This window comes from Triturus cristatus, chromosome 12 (assembly GCF_964204655.1).
Source record: "Triturus cristatus chromosome 12, aTriCri1.1, whole genome shotgun sequence".
Lineage (NCBI taxonomy): Eukaryota > Metazoa > Chordata > Amphibia > Caudata > Salamandridae > Triturus > Triturus cristatus.
In genome coordinates this window covers 674,818,956-674,836,048 of record NC_140595.1, presented here as the reverse complement: position 1 = coordinate 674,836,048, position 17,093 = coordinate 674,818,956, and positions in this window count along the sequence as shown.

The window sequence follows — 17,093 nt, the reverse complement described above, 5'->3', positions numbered from 1 at the left end:
GGACTGGGATGACACATACGATGGGGTTCATGGCGTGTACGTCACGTACCGGGGCTCCGTTGCGTAGCGGTTCGCGTCGAACTCTGCTTTTCCGGCTGTGTTTGACTCCCGTAAAAAAAGAGCCGTACGGAGTGACGTAGGGACGAATCGTACTTGCTGGGCCGGAAACCGCTGCCTGAATACGTCCGGACGTCACGTACAGGCTGTTCCGGATCAGAATCGTAGTTTTTTTTTACACATACGGTCTTTTGTACGATTCGTACGGAAATAGGCTTTCTGTACGAATCGTACTTCCTAGGTTGTAGGGACAGTTTACCGGGTACGAGTCGTACGGAGAAAACGCTCCGTACGATGATTCGTACGGCCTTTTTCCAGGATTGGAATCGGCCCCTAAATGTAATATTGTCTCCCAATGTTTTCCAATGGAACAGCCAACCTTGCTACAGTGACAATAGCTTTTAGGACCTTTCCCTGTGAGGGCATGTTTAACATTAACCTTTTACATGTCATACTATTAAATACCATGCACTCTACCTTATGGGTAGTTAGGCCGACTTAGGGATGACTTCTTAATATTTAAAGGGAATGTTTAGGCCTATCAAATGGGGGTTATATTGACAAGTTAGATTTGCAGTTTAAAACTGCATAGCCAGGCTACAGATAACAGGCCTACAGTCATGTTTACACTGTCACTGAATGGCTAAGGGCATGCATAACTTGAAGTCTGCTAGCGACTATAACATCTACCTCTATAACTTTCTGGTTGGGATTTGCCGGGTCAAGGCACCCTTCATTCTGGACCATTCTTGATATACCGTTATCCCACTTACTGCCAGAACTTTGGGACGATTACCAACAAGGCCCTTCCTATGTATCATGCTTGCATGTTAAATCTAATCTTGCACTTTATCCTTTTTCAATGTCACATTAGCTGATATGAAACTGAAGGCAGAATTTAACATGTAGCTATAACATCTGCACTTTAAAACTGACTTTGCACTTTAATATCCCAGACATGTATAAAGTGACACTGAAAAGGTGACTGTAGAAAAGGAGGTGGTTCAGCACTTGCACTTTTGGCGTGCCGCACCTTGGTTGGATGACCCGTAAGAAAATGCATTGGTTAAGCACTTGCACTCTTGGCAATGTTTATCTTGGTTGTTTATGCCTTTACACCCTAGCCACGTTGCACTTTAGCCTGAACATGAATGTGGCCATAATATCCATGTCTCAGGTTTAACCTGGCAAATTGCTCCTCCACTCTGCACTAGGTGCCATCCACCAGGCAGTGAAACTTGACATGCTGCTTTAAAACTAGCACCTTAGAGATAACTTGGCACATTATGGCTACTCTGCTTCTCTTGCACTTTTGTGAATGTGAATTTACAATTGTAACTACGTAACTTTTTTAATGGTATTAATTATGTTGTATATTGTAAGTCCTCTTTTATTATTGTGATGTGTTCAATTAATCATACAATAAAGCATTTACACACCACCACCACCACTGTCACTGTAGCGAATGGCACAGTTGGTGCTGCAGTCCACTTGTGACATTTAGCTTACAGGACCTAGGTACGTGGTTATATCACATACTAGGGACTTATAGGTACATTAGATATGACAATCAGAGGCATGTCAATTTCATGATGCCAAAAGTGGGAACACAAGCACTTTACCACTGTTTGACAGGGGTAAAGTACAAAGAGTTCTACAGCTAGGAAAAAACACTCAAGGTAAAAATCAAGTAGTACACTACATAAAAGATGGTAATTTCCAACAAACAAATAAGTATATATGGACCACACAAGAAAGGATAATCAACACTAAACTCAACAGGGGGATCTACTTTTTAAACGTTAGCAAGTGTTGAACATATTTATAAATGAAATTGGCATAAATTAACCCAATATTGTGCAGTTGGATACACTGCTTATAGTTCAGCTCTTATAAGCCTAAATAAGCTTTTATTTTCATTGCCCAAAAGCAAGATGAAAAAGAACAATTGATGGACAGAATGCAGAACAAAGTCATACATTCACCCCAGTACAGAGATCTGGGCCTAAATCCATTATGTTTGCTCACCATGCCATTCCAGTTTGGACCCAGCCATATGCAAATCAGTCTTGACCCTACGCCCAATGGGAACAGTCCAGCCCGAACTGCTAGGCCAGGACCTCCCTGGACTGGAAACCAGCATCCCGGGCGATGATAGGCTTGGATGGGCACACCCTTGGCCCGGGCGCATACCTGTGTGCGTCCCACGCCACGGGAATGTGGTGTGCTTTAATGCGTGTTTCCTCCAGCAGGGATTGCTAGGAGATGGAGTCTCCCTGTTGCCAGTGGCTCCCCCAACACCAGAAGGCAAACAAATAAAGCTGCGGCGGCTACGCGGGCCGCGGAAGGTGGCGCAATTTAATGCACGTTTCCTCCAGCAGGGGATGCTAGGGGAGGGAGTTCCCCATTGCCGATAGTTTACCCAACACCAGGAAGCAAACAAATGAAGTGGTGGCGGCTACACGGGCCGCGGAAGGTGGTACGCTTTAATGCACGTTTCCTCCAGCAGGGTTTGCTGGGAGATGGAGTCTTCCCGTTGCCAGTGGCTCTCCCAACACCAGGAAGTAAACAAATGAAGCGACGGAGTCTACTTGCTTCTCATGAAATATGTAGTAGCAAGATATCCCATTGCGATGCCTTGGAAATATGTTGCTCCCATCCCCCATTCATACTGAGCAAGCTACACCCCTGCATTTCCAAAGAGGTGCATCAATTGAAACTTACCGGCGGTTGCATCCACAACCATGTTGATTTTCTACGTCAACACGCAGGTACAGGAGTTGTAAGGCGTGTAAGATAGGCTCCATGTCATCACAGGCTGTGGGAAGCTGTGTAAGGTGAGTTTCAGCCTTATATCCCTCCCTTTTCACCAGCTCAGAAGAGGTGTTTAGACTGCCATGGTCGGCTCGTCAGAAATGCATTTCGTAATTGGGTGGGTGGTTCGTAAGTGCAGCCCGCTGTCCGATATGCTCTATTGGTGCTTTCTGATGCTACTGTGGTCGTAATTTCCTTTCAGAGTCTGATGGACCGCGGCAGTCGGATTTCTGTGCATATGCAAATATTGAAACCAGGCGGTTGGAGCGACTGTTTCCGACGAGACAGTGGTGCTGGTCCAACCAGCATCGTAATCAGCCCTTAAATCAGAAGGTAAAACTTCAGACCGCAACAAACCTGGTTTCAGTATACGACTCTTGCTCCATTGTAGTCAGCCTTAAATTGAACTTAGTTACGGGTCAAGGGCAACTAGATGACTGCAGTTGGTGCTTGATGATTTTTGGTGCTATTTTCACTTTTTATTTTCGAAATCCATATCTTTAGTTCCTCTTTGTCAATTTGGTGTTCATTTGTTCATTAAATTATTCTCTATTTTTTTACATTTCTGTAGGATATTTACTGTCTTGTGTTTTTGACGTTTTAACAGTTTTGACGTTTTAACAGTTTTTGTACTTCTAAACACTTTACACATTTTCTTAAGATATGCATGTCTGCTCTGTGCCATAACTACGAAGGTTGAGCTGAACCGGGCCTAACAAGGATAGTGGCATTATTACTTGTGGTGGCTTATCATCCGTCCCAACTAATAATCCATGTTTGCACACTGATACAAAAGGGTTTCACTTGTGTCCCCTTTTCTGCTTTTTACGGGGGAGCTAGCATGCTCAATAGGCGACATAGAACTTGTTTTAACTATGAGATCCTCAAACAATGCTCACCAAACTATACTTGTCAACCTCCTTTCCAGGAGGTTATTCGACATATGTTTACATTTATTAAAAACTTTCTGTAGTTCTAATGATTTTGGATTTTCCTCATGGAAATTGATAAGTAATCTAAATTATTCTGCCACTTTTTCGTTATTTAATGATAGAGTAACAAAGTAGGGTGAAGTCATTAGTTTAAAAGTAATTTCTTCACTATTTACTGGCTTCTATTTCACTGTTTGAACAGTTTCATAGTTGCCATGGTGATTCCATTTACTTAGAATATGCTTCTAAAGATCCCTGTCAAGGCATATTTTTGAGTTGCCTTTAACAGAACATTCTACAGTCTCCCTCTACACACTGTGGAACATTTGACTTTCCACTGTGACACGGGATGTATCACACTGCTTGTCATTCCACAGTACATTTTAGCATAAAATTATATACGCTTGGAATTTGTATAGGGCCTCTGAGGAGAATTAATTTCATTTCTTCAGCTCAAAGGAAAATGACACCTATTATTTATTTACTTGCTTTTTATATTGTAAAATATGCGCATGATATTTTTTGTCTGCTTTACTGTTAAGGATTAAATACAATGTTTTAACTCATGCAATGTGCAGTGCAGACCTAGCTACAAACCAGAAGTACTCTGCAGACGACGGACTTACAGAGACCGTATGAGGACATACATGTCGCCCTCGGGGACAGGAAATTCTGGGTGCAGGAGAAGAAAAGGGAGGAACATTGAAGGGGTTGATAGGTAAGGGAGGAGAGGGGTTAATGGAAAATACAATTTGAGATTGCAGAATCAGTGATAGGCGTGGGCAGTAGAAAGGAGCAGAGGACAAGTGACGAGGAGGAGGTGGGTCAGGGGTTGCAAAGTTAAGGTATGGACTTGGTGAAAATGTGGTATGCCCTTCCAACAGAATTGTGGTTATACTGTGATAGTCTGCTGCGTGAAGAGATGGATAAACTTCAAAGCCAGCTGAAGTGAAAAACTAAGTAGGGGTGTAACAATTCGTGAAGTACGATTTGTACGGGAAAAATGCATACGAATCGCCTCGGGAAAAGTCTACGAGACGTCCCCGGACAGTTTTACGTACGAGACGTAAAACTGAAGTCCGAGCGCACAAGTCCGATCCGTACCGGCGTTCCGAATGCACAAGCGTATGGAAAACGTCCCGTACGGAGCGAACTGTGTACGACCCCTACCCCGGGTACACTTGTGCCCGGGGTACGAGTCGTACGCCCCCCAGGCCCCCCCGTATGTACGCGCCGTACCCCCAGTCCCGGATGTACACGCCGTACCCCCAGCCCCCACGTATGTACACGCCGTACCCCCAGCCCCCCGTATGTACGCACCGTACCCCCAGCCCCCCGTATGTACGCGCCGCACCCCCAGCCCTGTATGTACGTGGCGTACCCCCAGCCCCCCGTATGTACGCACTGTTCCCCCAGCCCCCTGTATGTACGCGCCGTACCCCCAGCCCCATATGTATGCGCTGGGGGTACAGCGCGTACATACGGGGCTGGGGGTACGTCGCGTACATACGGGGAGGCTGGGGGTACGGCGCATACATACGGGGCTGGGGGTACGACGCGTACATACAGGGGGGGCTGGGGGTATGGCGTGTACATACGGGGCTGGGGGTACAGCGCGTACATACAGGGGGGGCTGGGGGTAGGGCGTGTACATACGGGGCTGGGGGTACGGCGCGTACATACGGGGGGCTGGGGGTACGGCATGTACATACGAGGCTGAGGGTACGGCGCGTACATACGGAGGGGGCTGGGGGTACGGTCCGTACATATGCAATGTTGGGGTACGCACCGTACATGATGACACGTACGATGTGGGTGATGGCGTGTACAGCCCGTACCGGGCCCCCTTTTCCTCGTGCATCGCGGCGTACTTAGCTTTTCCGGCACTTTTTGGCTCCCGTAAAAATAAAGCTGTGCGGTGTGCTGCGGGTACGAATCGTACTTGCTGGTTCGTAAAACGCTGCCTGACTCTGTGCGGACGTCGCGGACGCGCTGACCAGGATCGGAATTGTATGTATTTTTTAGCCGTACCGTGTTTTTTGTGATTCGTACGGAAATGGTATTTCTGTACGAATCGTACTTGCTGGTTTGTACGGTGGAATTCCCGGGTACGAGTCGTACAGAGAAAACGCTCCGTACGACCATTTGTACCCGGGTTTTACAGGATCGGAATCGGCACCTTAGTGTTATGTATGTTAGTATATGTGTTAAAAATATGTATTCTTTTTGTAATGTATGTTTAATATCTTTAAAGTAATGAATGTTACGTTATTTAATTTTTCCGTAATTTAATTCCGCAGCGGGTTGTGGGTTTATAGGGGAATAGGGTGGGAAGTAAATTAAATATTAGTTTTTGTGAATTAATAATTATTTTTTATTTAATTTTGTGTTTTAGTTCTGTAGTGGGTTGTGGGTTTATAGGGGAATAGGATGGGAAGTAATTTAATTGTAATTAAGTAAATATATATTTTTATTTGTATGTATTGATAATTAATCAATTGTTAATTATTAATTGGTAATTCATTTTAATTAATTGGTAATTAATTTTAATTAATTGGTTAATTGATGATTATGTTAATTGTTTTAATTTATTATTTGGAGTGGGTTGTGTGTTATAGGGGAATAGCGTGGGAAGTAATTTAATTGTAATTAAATAAATATGTATTTTTATTTATATGTACTGATAATTAATTATTAATTGGTAATTAATTTTCAATAATTGGTAATTAATTTTCATTAATTTTAAAATGGTATTGATAATTAATGTATTTTTATTTAAATAATAAATCATTACTTTCCCTACTGTTGCACTCTCTGGAGTGGGAATAGTAATTGTTACCCCTACGCTATCCAACGCTTTCCCTACTGTTGCACTGACTGGGGTGGGAATAATCATTTTTACCTCTACGTTATCCAACGCTTTCCCTACTGTTGCACTCTCTGGAGTGGGAATGGTAATTTTTACCCTCCCGCTATCCAACGCTTTCCCTACTGTTGCACTCTCTGGAGTGGGAATGGTAATTGTTACCCCTACGCTATCCAACGCTTTCCCCACTGTTGCACTCCCTGGAGTGGTAATAGTAATTTTTGCCCTCCCGCTATCCAACGTTTTCTCTACTGTTGCACTCTCTGGAGTGGGAATAGTAATTTTTACCCCTACGCTACCCAATGCTTTCCCTACTGTTGCACTCACTGGAGTGGGAATAGTAAATTTTACCACTACGCTATCCAACGCTTTCCCCACTTTTGCGCTCTCTGGAGTGGGAATAGTAATTTTTACCCCTACGCTATCCAACGCTTTCCCTACTGTTGCACTCACTGGAGAGGGAATAGTGCATTTTACCCCTACGCTATCCAATGCTTTCCCTACTGTTGCACTCTCTGGAGTGGGAATGGTAATTTTTACCCCTACGCTATCCAACGCTTTCCCTACTGTTGCACTTTCTGGAGTGGGAATAGTAATTTCTACCCCTACGCTATCCAATTCTTTCCCTACTGTTGCGCTCATTATTAATTAACATAAAAATTATTACTTTCATTATTTTAATTATTCTATATGATTTATTTTTATATTTAGATAATATGTTCATTTATATATAGATGTCAATATATTTTTAATAATGTTCTTAATATTTTATAATTAAGATTAATAATTATTTTACAATATTATTGAGTAAAGATATATTTTAAAAAAAAATCATTACATTTATTATTTTCTACATTTTAAGCTTTTTTACCTAATTTTAACTATGTTTTATTTAATTGTGTTTATTATTTAATTACTTTTTTAGTATTTTTATTACATTTAAAAAATTCGATATTTTAGTTCACTATATTTTAACATTCTGGTGCCGATTCCGATCCTGTAAAACCCGGGTACAAATGGTCGTACGGAGCGTTTTCTCCATACGACTCGTACCCAGGAATTCCACCGTACAAACCAGCAAGTGCGATTCGTACAGAAATACCATTTCCGTACGAATTGTAAAAAACACCGTACGGCTAAAAAATACATACAATTCTGATCCTCGACAGCGCGTACGCGACGTCCGCATGGAGTCAGGCAGCGTTTTACGGACCAGCAAGTACGATTCGTACCTACAGCACTCCGCACGGCTATATTTTTACGGGAGCCAAAAAGTGCCGGAAAAGCTAAGTACGCTGCAATGCACGAGGAAAAGGGGGCCCGCTACGCGATGTACACGCAATCACCCACATCATACGGTTTATCATGTACGGTGTGTACCCCAACATTGCATATGTACGGACCGTACCCCCCACCCCCCGTATGTATGGGCCATACCCCCACCTGCGTATGTCCGCACCGTACCCCAGGCGTACCCCCCACCCGCGTATGTCCACACCGTCCCCCAGGCATACCCCCACCCGCGTATGTCCGCACCGTACCCCAGGCGTACCCCAATCCTCACGTATGTACGGTGCGGACATACGCGGGTGGGGGGTACGGTCCGGACATATGGGGGTGGGGGGTACGGTCTGTACATATGGGGGTGGGGGGTACGGTCCGTACATACTGGGATGGGGGTACGGTCAGGACATACGGGGGGGTTGAGGAAATATGAATTTTATGATCAGTTATGTCCCCTATCTTAGACCCCAACGGCTCCATGTACATGCTACAAGTACATGTATGTTCCCTCCCGTTCCAGTTATGAAGACGCAAATACATGTGCATCCACCGTCAACATGTCCTCTTTCAGATCCACCATGAATGGGTCGGATATTCCGTTCCTAAGTATGAAAGGCCACCGACTTTATGTGGTTCACTTTCCACATTTTACAGATTCAGGCGAGTAGGCCCTGAATTCTGCCATCAAGCCTTTTCCTGTCTTCTGCCTCTGAAAACTCCAGTCTGAGCTCGTATCTGTATCTATGAACTTTGTCCTACTCCCTGCGTGGCTAACGGTGCCTGATCCGGCCTGTTGCCTGCCAAAAACTGTATTTCACCTTCAAGATTATCTGCTCCGCTCCTCATCCGATGCATTCCTGTCTAGTAGTTTAGGTAAACATTCTTCCAGCTACCGAGCAAAGGGCCAGGCCTCACTGTCCTCATGCAAGTAATTCATAGCCCCTGTTACCATGGAAGATTCCTGCCCCCTCGCATCTCATGTAGACACTCAGACGCTTGTACACGCACTAACAGTCAGTATAGAATAGATTCCGTCCGAGAGACCTTTCCTTTTGGATAATACAGTTCTTTAAACATAAGATATTAGATATGATTTGGGATTAGGTTGACATGACCCCCCAGACTTCTGTCTCCACATGTAGAGCTAAATGTCAAGTCCCCTTCACCCTCTAGTTGCACGTCAATCACACGTCATGCGGCTGCGCACGCATCTCTGCCAAGTATTTCTGCTGACACTGCAGGATTCTCTTATGGATCTACCCACTTGTGACATCATGTTTAAATGACGTTTCTAGTCTACGCTTATGTTTACGCCTTTTTCATTACGTATGTGTATTATTATCTGTATTATCAGCTGTTACGCCTCCTGCATCTGTCTTAATGTAATGCTTCTCATATAAATATCTTTACTTGTCAATAATGTATGCCCTTCCCTTCCTGAACCCTCGTGGTGATGGAATTTGATGCCTATGGTTCGAACCATAATTCCTTTGTGGAGGAATAAATACTTTCAGATCCCCTAATACCACGGATTCTGCCTCTTATTTTTTACTGAGTTATTCTTACTAGACTTTACCGCATAAAAATAGTATAGGTAATTAAATATTTACCACATAAATTGGCGCCCGAATAGGGACACTTTCTCATCTCACGCGCCGGAGGTGCGTTGCAGGCCCGGTCTCCTGCCACAGCTGGACGGACAACAACGCGTACCTGCAGGATTTCCTGTATCTCCCTCCAGCCAAGCGGGGGTGACTGAGGCTGCGATCAACACCCAGACGAGGCGGTGAGAAGTGCGAAGTATCCCGACCAGAGCCTAGCTGAGAGAGCAAGATCCGAGGTATACAGAGGCCCACCAGGTTCCGAAGTTCCGAGTCGAGTCGAGTCCAGTCCGGTCCAGTCCAGTTCAGTTCCGAGGCCTTCCGTTCCGTGCTACCCGGTGAGTACCGTTGCCGGGGAGGCATTTAGACGTGCACATTAGGTTGTGCCGGTCAAGACGGGTTTGGGTACACAAATCCGGTCTGCACTGTTTCAGCAGTGTATCTGTACTGTTTAGCAGTATATCTAGTATGTCTTGCATATAATTCAGTATTATCTAGTGTTAGTATTATGTCAGTAACTAGTTTTCTATTAGTTATCATCGTTCGTTAACTGTTAAATGTTAAATGTTTTAATATGTTCTACATATTGTGGTGTGAATGATTGTTCATTATTGTGTTTATTGTATTAAGTGTGTTCAAGATTAAGTAATAAGGTCTAAAAATGCCGCTCTTTTCAAAATTAAGACAGATCAAAACCAGAAAAGGGGTACTCGAAGAAGCTGTTCCCATTCCACCTAGGGACACTCCAGGGTACTTTATGTATCATAAGCATGGCTTGATTTATGGGTGGACTACACCAAAGATTTACCAGAAAGTCAGAGGTGGCCCGCAGCTGGGACCTGGGATGCAGATTGCATCATGAGAGTAGAAGAAGAATTATGGAAAAAGAAAGCCAGACAGTCACAGAAAGATGCCATTGAATTATGGCGTAAAGAATCATATAGACGTACAGAAAAAGCGCTCAGACAGGAAGAGAAAAGTAGGGAGAATTCAAATAAAGCTCGAGAAAATATATTAATTGGGGAAGGTACCCGAGTAAAAGCAGAACAAGTAGACAGACAACGAAACACTCTTATGAATGGTATGTATCCTCTTCTGGCCGAAGGGTTACCTCAGGCCACCCCGGAAATACCGAAAGACTTGACACCTCCATTACTCCCGATAAAAGCACATCCCAAAACAGCAAAAGATGTTTTCCTTTCTTCCTATTTAGATGATGTAGCTCCTGAATATGCTAATGTTCCGCCACACACACCGCCTACCGATGGTGCTCAACGCCAAGATCATCCGTCTGTATCCCCGCAACAACAAACTCCTACGCACATTCCCACAGGTCCATCTGTTTCTACCGCTTTTCCTACATCTACAGTTTCTATCTTACATCCAACAAATCCTTTCGTGCCTAGCACCTCAGACGGTGCGACAGGAGGTACGACAGAAATTTTTGCCACGCCACCCCGAGGAAATAAATTATCCCTTAGAGATTTAGCATACGAACGTACACCCCAACTAGCAACTTCCGACATGTTTAAAGAGCATCTAGTGGATTGTAGATATGATCCTGTGCCCGGTAGACGGGACGGTATGCTGCTGTCATCACTACGTATACGACGAGCTTCAAGGTATTTAGTGACGCTACCAGGAATGATGGCACATTTAGACAATATATATCACTTTGTCCAATCAGGGCGAGGCCCTGAAAGTATTGACGAAGCCATGGAATACCAGAAAGTGGATGTACAGAGACAACTGTTACGCTTCTTCATAAACTGTGTGATCAGAAACCAAGACAGGCCTGAGGTAGAGCAGAAGGAAATGCAAGTACTTACCAGATGGGGTCAGAATATATCAGAAGGGAAACATGATAGACAGACATGTATAGTAGTTATGTGCCGAAAGATCCGCAAAGAAGTAGAACGAATACATAAAGAAAGATTAGAGGCAGACAAAACTGAATCAGAAGGAGAGGAGGAGGAAGAATCAGAAATGCCTACAGGACAATTAGAAACGATGGCTTATGTAGGTAAAGGAAGATCTTTTAATAATACCAGATGCTTTAATGATCCAATACGTCCGATACGTCCAGAATGTAACAGAAATTTTCAAGCCCCTATGTTAAATACAAGGTCTCCTGAACACCTATTCCAAGCTGCTGATAAATTACTCCGAGACCGAAGGGGGTACCATATGCTCGATTCCATGGATGAACAAGAATTAGCCAGGTCAGCAGTGCAATGGGCTGACAGTCCCGGCAAATACAGTGATGATGCACTAGCACACACGTTTCTGAATCTTAACCCAGACGAACAACGATTAGCTGGTATATACATGATTCAACACCTCCTTATATTATATAAAAGCCAACACTCCGATCCTGGACCCCTACCTGACATATTGACAGAATTACTCATGAATAAATGGAGAGGTTCAGGTACTGATTTAATTAAAGAAATTCTAGAATTTCGAAACCAGTATATAGTTTTCGTATGCCCAGAACATGTTCCAGTTCCCACTATGGGAAGAAAAATGTATCACATAGATAGACAGAATCCGTTACGCGAAGTGCACCCAATAAAAGGTGACGACAATAATTTTAAACGTGTGTTTGTGTACACGCCCATAACTAAAATTGAATTATTAGAAATGAAGAAAGTAGTACCCAGCCATGACAAGGATCCAGCAGGTTTCCACCGTGAGATAAAAGACATGTTACTCATGGGAGAGTATACCTACCCCGACATTATGAAAATATTAAAAGTATTAATGCCTGCCGGTATTTACGAGAAACTCAAAGAAAAGGAATGGGAGGTGGGAGACCAAAAGATAGATTGGACAGCATTAGAAAACGAAGAAAAGGCCCGAGCTGCAGGATCAGGGCTTGGGGAAAAGACTACAGCACTACCAGGATTACTAGTGCAGTTACTGCCACGTTTATTAACTACGAAAAAGGAGGACTGGGGTGCAATCTCAGCCTGTAAACAAAAGCAAGATGAAGACACTAGTGATTTCTATTCCCGATTTGAAAAATGTTTTGGTATTAATAGTGGCATAAAAGCAAGTAGCGAGTCATATCCACATCTGTTTGTGACAAAATTAGTTGAAAATTCCCTACCGCAAGTTAAGAATAGAGTATTGAAATTCGAGAGTACCTGGCAAGGTAACACCCCGTCACAGATGTTACAGATGTTACAATATCACCACAATAGAATTAGAGAAGAACAAGAACATGAACAAAGACGTATGAAAGACACGAAAATGAAAATGCTTGTTGCCCAGTCAGTTCCAGCTGACAGTCATAGAAAGGGTACGACACAGTCCAGTGATCCAGTAGGTCCTGTAAAAGGGACATGCAACTATTGTAAACAGCCAGGTCATTATATACACGATTGTGCAGTTCTGAAACATAATATCTCCACGGGTAAAACCCAGGAGAGACCACGTCCACCTAGACAGGATCAGAACCAACAACAAATCCCTCAGCATACACAATCTAGGCCAGCTCCGCAACAGGCAGCTCCACAACAGACCGTAGCAACATCACAGCAGCAGCCTATTGCTGCCACACAAGCAACGACACAACAGATGTACCAGTATGCACAAACTGACTATCCCGATTATCAGCGATACACATGAAACAGCCTAGAGAAGGAATGTGGCTTACCCCTTATTGAGGTTCCTGTAGATCAAGAGGGACCTTATGTACATAGTGAAGTATTAGGGAAAGACAGAAAGTTTTTACTCGATACAGGGGCAAGCAGAACAACTATAAGTCGCAGCGAAGTTCCAGGGGCACCCCTCTCAGGCTCACAGAATATTTCCCTTGGATTCTCAGGAAAGCCTATCATTAATGAAGTATCGCAACCCCTTCCACTTACGGTTGGTCCATTGACACGAACTACAGATTTATTGCTTACTAAATCATGTCCAGAAAACTTGTTAGGTATAAAAACATTGAAAGCTCTAGGAGCTATAATATGTTGTTCTCCGGAAGGAGTACGATTATTTTTACGTGACTTCAAAGGTCACTACGTGTCCAGAGACATGGATCACCGGCTGCAGAATTTACCTACACATTTATGGGCACAAGGCCCTACTGATGTTGGTTGCATGAACATTACACCATATCGAGTCACACTAAAAACAGGAGTGGTACTACCACGAATGCGACAATACAAGTTACCACCAGATGCTGTTGTGGCTTTGCTGCAAATCATTGACGAGCTCATTGCACAAGGAGTGGTTGTGGAAACCGACTCCAATGTATGTAATTCCCCGATAATTCCGATTCTTAAAAGAACGGATCCAAAAGCACCACCAGTATACCGATTAGTTATTGATCTGCGCGAATTAAATAAATGTATTGTACCACAATACCCTGTGGTCCCAGATATCTCTTCATTATTAACAGCTATTGATTCAGAAGCAACGTTCTTTACTGTAATTGATCTCAAGAATGCCTTCTTTAGCGTCCCAATAGATCCGGAAAGTCAATATTTGTTGGGATTCAGTTTAAATGGACGAAGTTTTAAATTCACACGCGCACCTCAAGGATTCACAGAAAGCCCCAGCATCTATAGCCAAGCACTGAAACGAGAACTTGACAGTATCCACATGCCAGTTAACACTGCCCTGCTTCAATATGTCGATGATCTATTGATCACCGCCCGAAGCGAACGTGAATGTGAAGAAGCGTCACTGACGGTTTTACAATTTCTGGCCGACAAGGGGCACAAGGTGTCCCCTTCTAAGCTGCAATTCTGTGTCCAGCAAGTTGTTTATCTTGGGCACTTGCTGTCCAAGGAGGGAAGACAGCTTACACCTGACCGCATCCAGTTAATTGCTAACATGCCACCACCTAAGACATAAAAGGAGGTGCGGGCTTTTATAGGCCTCACTTCATACTGTAGGCAGTGGATCCCTCAATATGCATTTCTAGCAAAACCACTCATTCAGTTGACAACACAGGAGGCAGCCATATCGACTGTCCTCCCTTGGACTCAAGAACATACGCAAACCTTTGAAAGCTTAAAGAAAGCCTTATGCCAAGCACCTGTTTTAGCAACACCATGTTACAGTAAACATTTTACACTCTTTGTTACAGAACGCGAAGGTACTGCCTTGTCAGTACTCACTCAGGAACAAGCAGGATCACACAAACCATGTGCTTATTTTTCTAGTACATTAGATCCCGTAGCTCAGGCTCTTCCTGCGTGCCTGAAATCAGTGGCAGCAACAGCTTTAGCAATCAGACAAAGCGATGCCATAGTATTAGGACATCAATTGACAGTACAAGTACCACACGCAGTAGAGGTTCTCTTGAACCGCACACAAACACAACACTTGACTATAGCAAGACTCACCGGTTATGAATTAACATTGTTTCAGCCACACATAGAAATCAGACGTTGTAATACATTAAATCCTGCCACACTTTTGCCAGTAAACGGAACAGATCCATTAGCACATGATTGTATTGAAGTCATTACTATCACGACGAAACCCAGACAAGACTTGACAGATATCCCTTTATCAGATCCGGACCTGACATTGTATGTAGATGGTTCATGTATGAGAACAAGTACAGGAGAGTTAGTGGCCGCTTACGCAGTCACAACAGACACTGAAGTCATTGAAACAAATTGTATTAACACTCTGTCAGCTCAAGCAGCAGAGCTCATTGCTCTGACACAAGCCTGTATTCAAGCCAAAAATAAGAAAGTCAACATATACACAGATTCACGTTATGCATTCGGAGTCGTCCATGACTTCGGCGTACTGTGGCGAGAGAGATGTTATTTAACTTCTCACGGTACCCACATCCAACACGGACCCCTCATTCAAGCTCTATTAGACGCGATTCATCTACCTACTGCAATATCGATTATGAAATGCAAGGCCCATACGAAAGTTACCGATATCATTTCCCAGGGTAACGACCCAGCTGACAGAACAGCTAAACAGACTGCTCAGAACCAGACTCATACAACTGACACGACAAAGACAATAGTTCCGACACCAACACATTGCATGACAGTTAAGGATCCCGCCCTTGATGTAATTGACATACAGACACATGCTACACCAGAAGAAATAAAGAAATGGACTGAATTAGGAGGGATCCAAACGGATCAAGGATGGATGACGAATAGAAAATCTATATGGTTTCTTCCCGACTCCATGGTTCAAGTCATCATTAACACAATACATAGTCCAGCGCACCTAGGAGAAAAAGCTATGCTAGACAGCATTCAACACATTTGGTTCAACAAACACTTGCGAGCAGCAGCCAAACAGAAAGTACGTACCTGTATGATATGTTGTCAGTTTAATCCAGGTAAAAGCATTCCCGTAGAGCAGGGTGGATTTCAACCTCCCGATCACCCTTTTGAAGTCCTCCAGATGGATTATATCCAGATGGAACGATGTCGAGGATTCAAATATGTTCTCGTAGTTGTCTGTGCTCTTTCCCGTTGGACAGAAGCCTACCCGGTTTCAGATTACACTGCCCCGACTACTGCCAAACAGCTAGTTCGAGAATTCTTCCCACGGTACGGTTTGCCCCGTGTCGTGTACTCAGATAACGGCCAGCCATTCTCATCCGAACTAATGAAACACGTTTCACTTCTGTTAGGTTATCAATGGAAATTCCACTGTGTCCGACATCCCGAGGCAGCAGGTCTCGTGGAACGTCATAATCAAACTCTGAAAATTAGATTGTCCAAAGTATGTAGAGAAAAAGGTGTCGATTGGATAGTAGCCTTACCAGTTGCGCTCTTTTACATGAGAATGGGAGCACATTCTCGAACAGGGCTATCCCCGTATGAGGTGATCTTCGGTAGACCACCAAATATGTGGGGGACGCCTATACCTCGTAAAATCACTGATGTTGACTGTAATATGCTGACAGATTACCTGGCTTCCTTGATGTCTGCACTAGGGGTGGGCGGAATTTGCGTAATCGCGTTACGCAAATCTCCGCGAAATGGTAAAAAATCTCCGCGAACACGCAGAAATTCCGCGAACACGCGGAATTGCTTGTTCGCGATACTTTTTTCCTGTTCGCGATTGCAGTTTGCGTGCTCGGGGTGAAATATCTCGCGAACACGCATATTGAGAACGCGAACAAGCAAAAAATTTCGCGAAGTCACGGAACGCAGATTTTTGGGCAATTTCGCGTTCTCCGCGGAACGCGAAATTACCCAAATTCCGCAAATTCCGCGAACGGAACGGAATTTACTGCCCAGGCCTAGTCTGCACTACAATCTTGTCGTTCACAGGTAGCTGCAGCTTTTCCCGATAACACTGAGGTGAAGCCCCATGACGTGGTTCCAGGTGACCTGGTTCTTGTGAGGAATTTCGACCGGAAGACCCAGCTGGAGCCCAGGTGGCAGTCGCCCAAGCTCGTCTTGCTGACCACAAGGACAGCCGTGAAGATTGAGGGACGTAAAGGGTGGTTGCACTCGAGCCATATCAAAAAATTTTATGGACTACCGTCCGATGTGAACACTCAGCCCTGCATTCCCTCACAGACAGACTCAA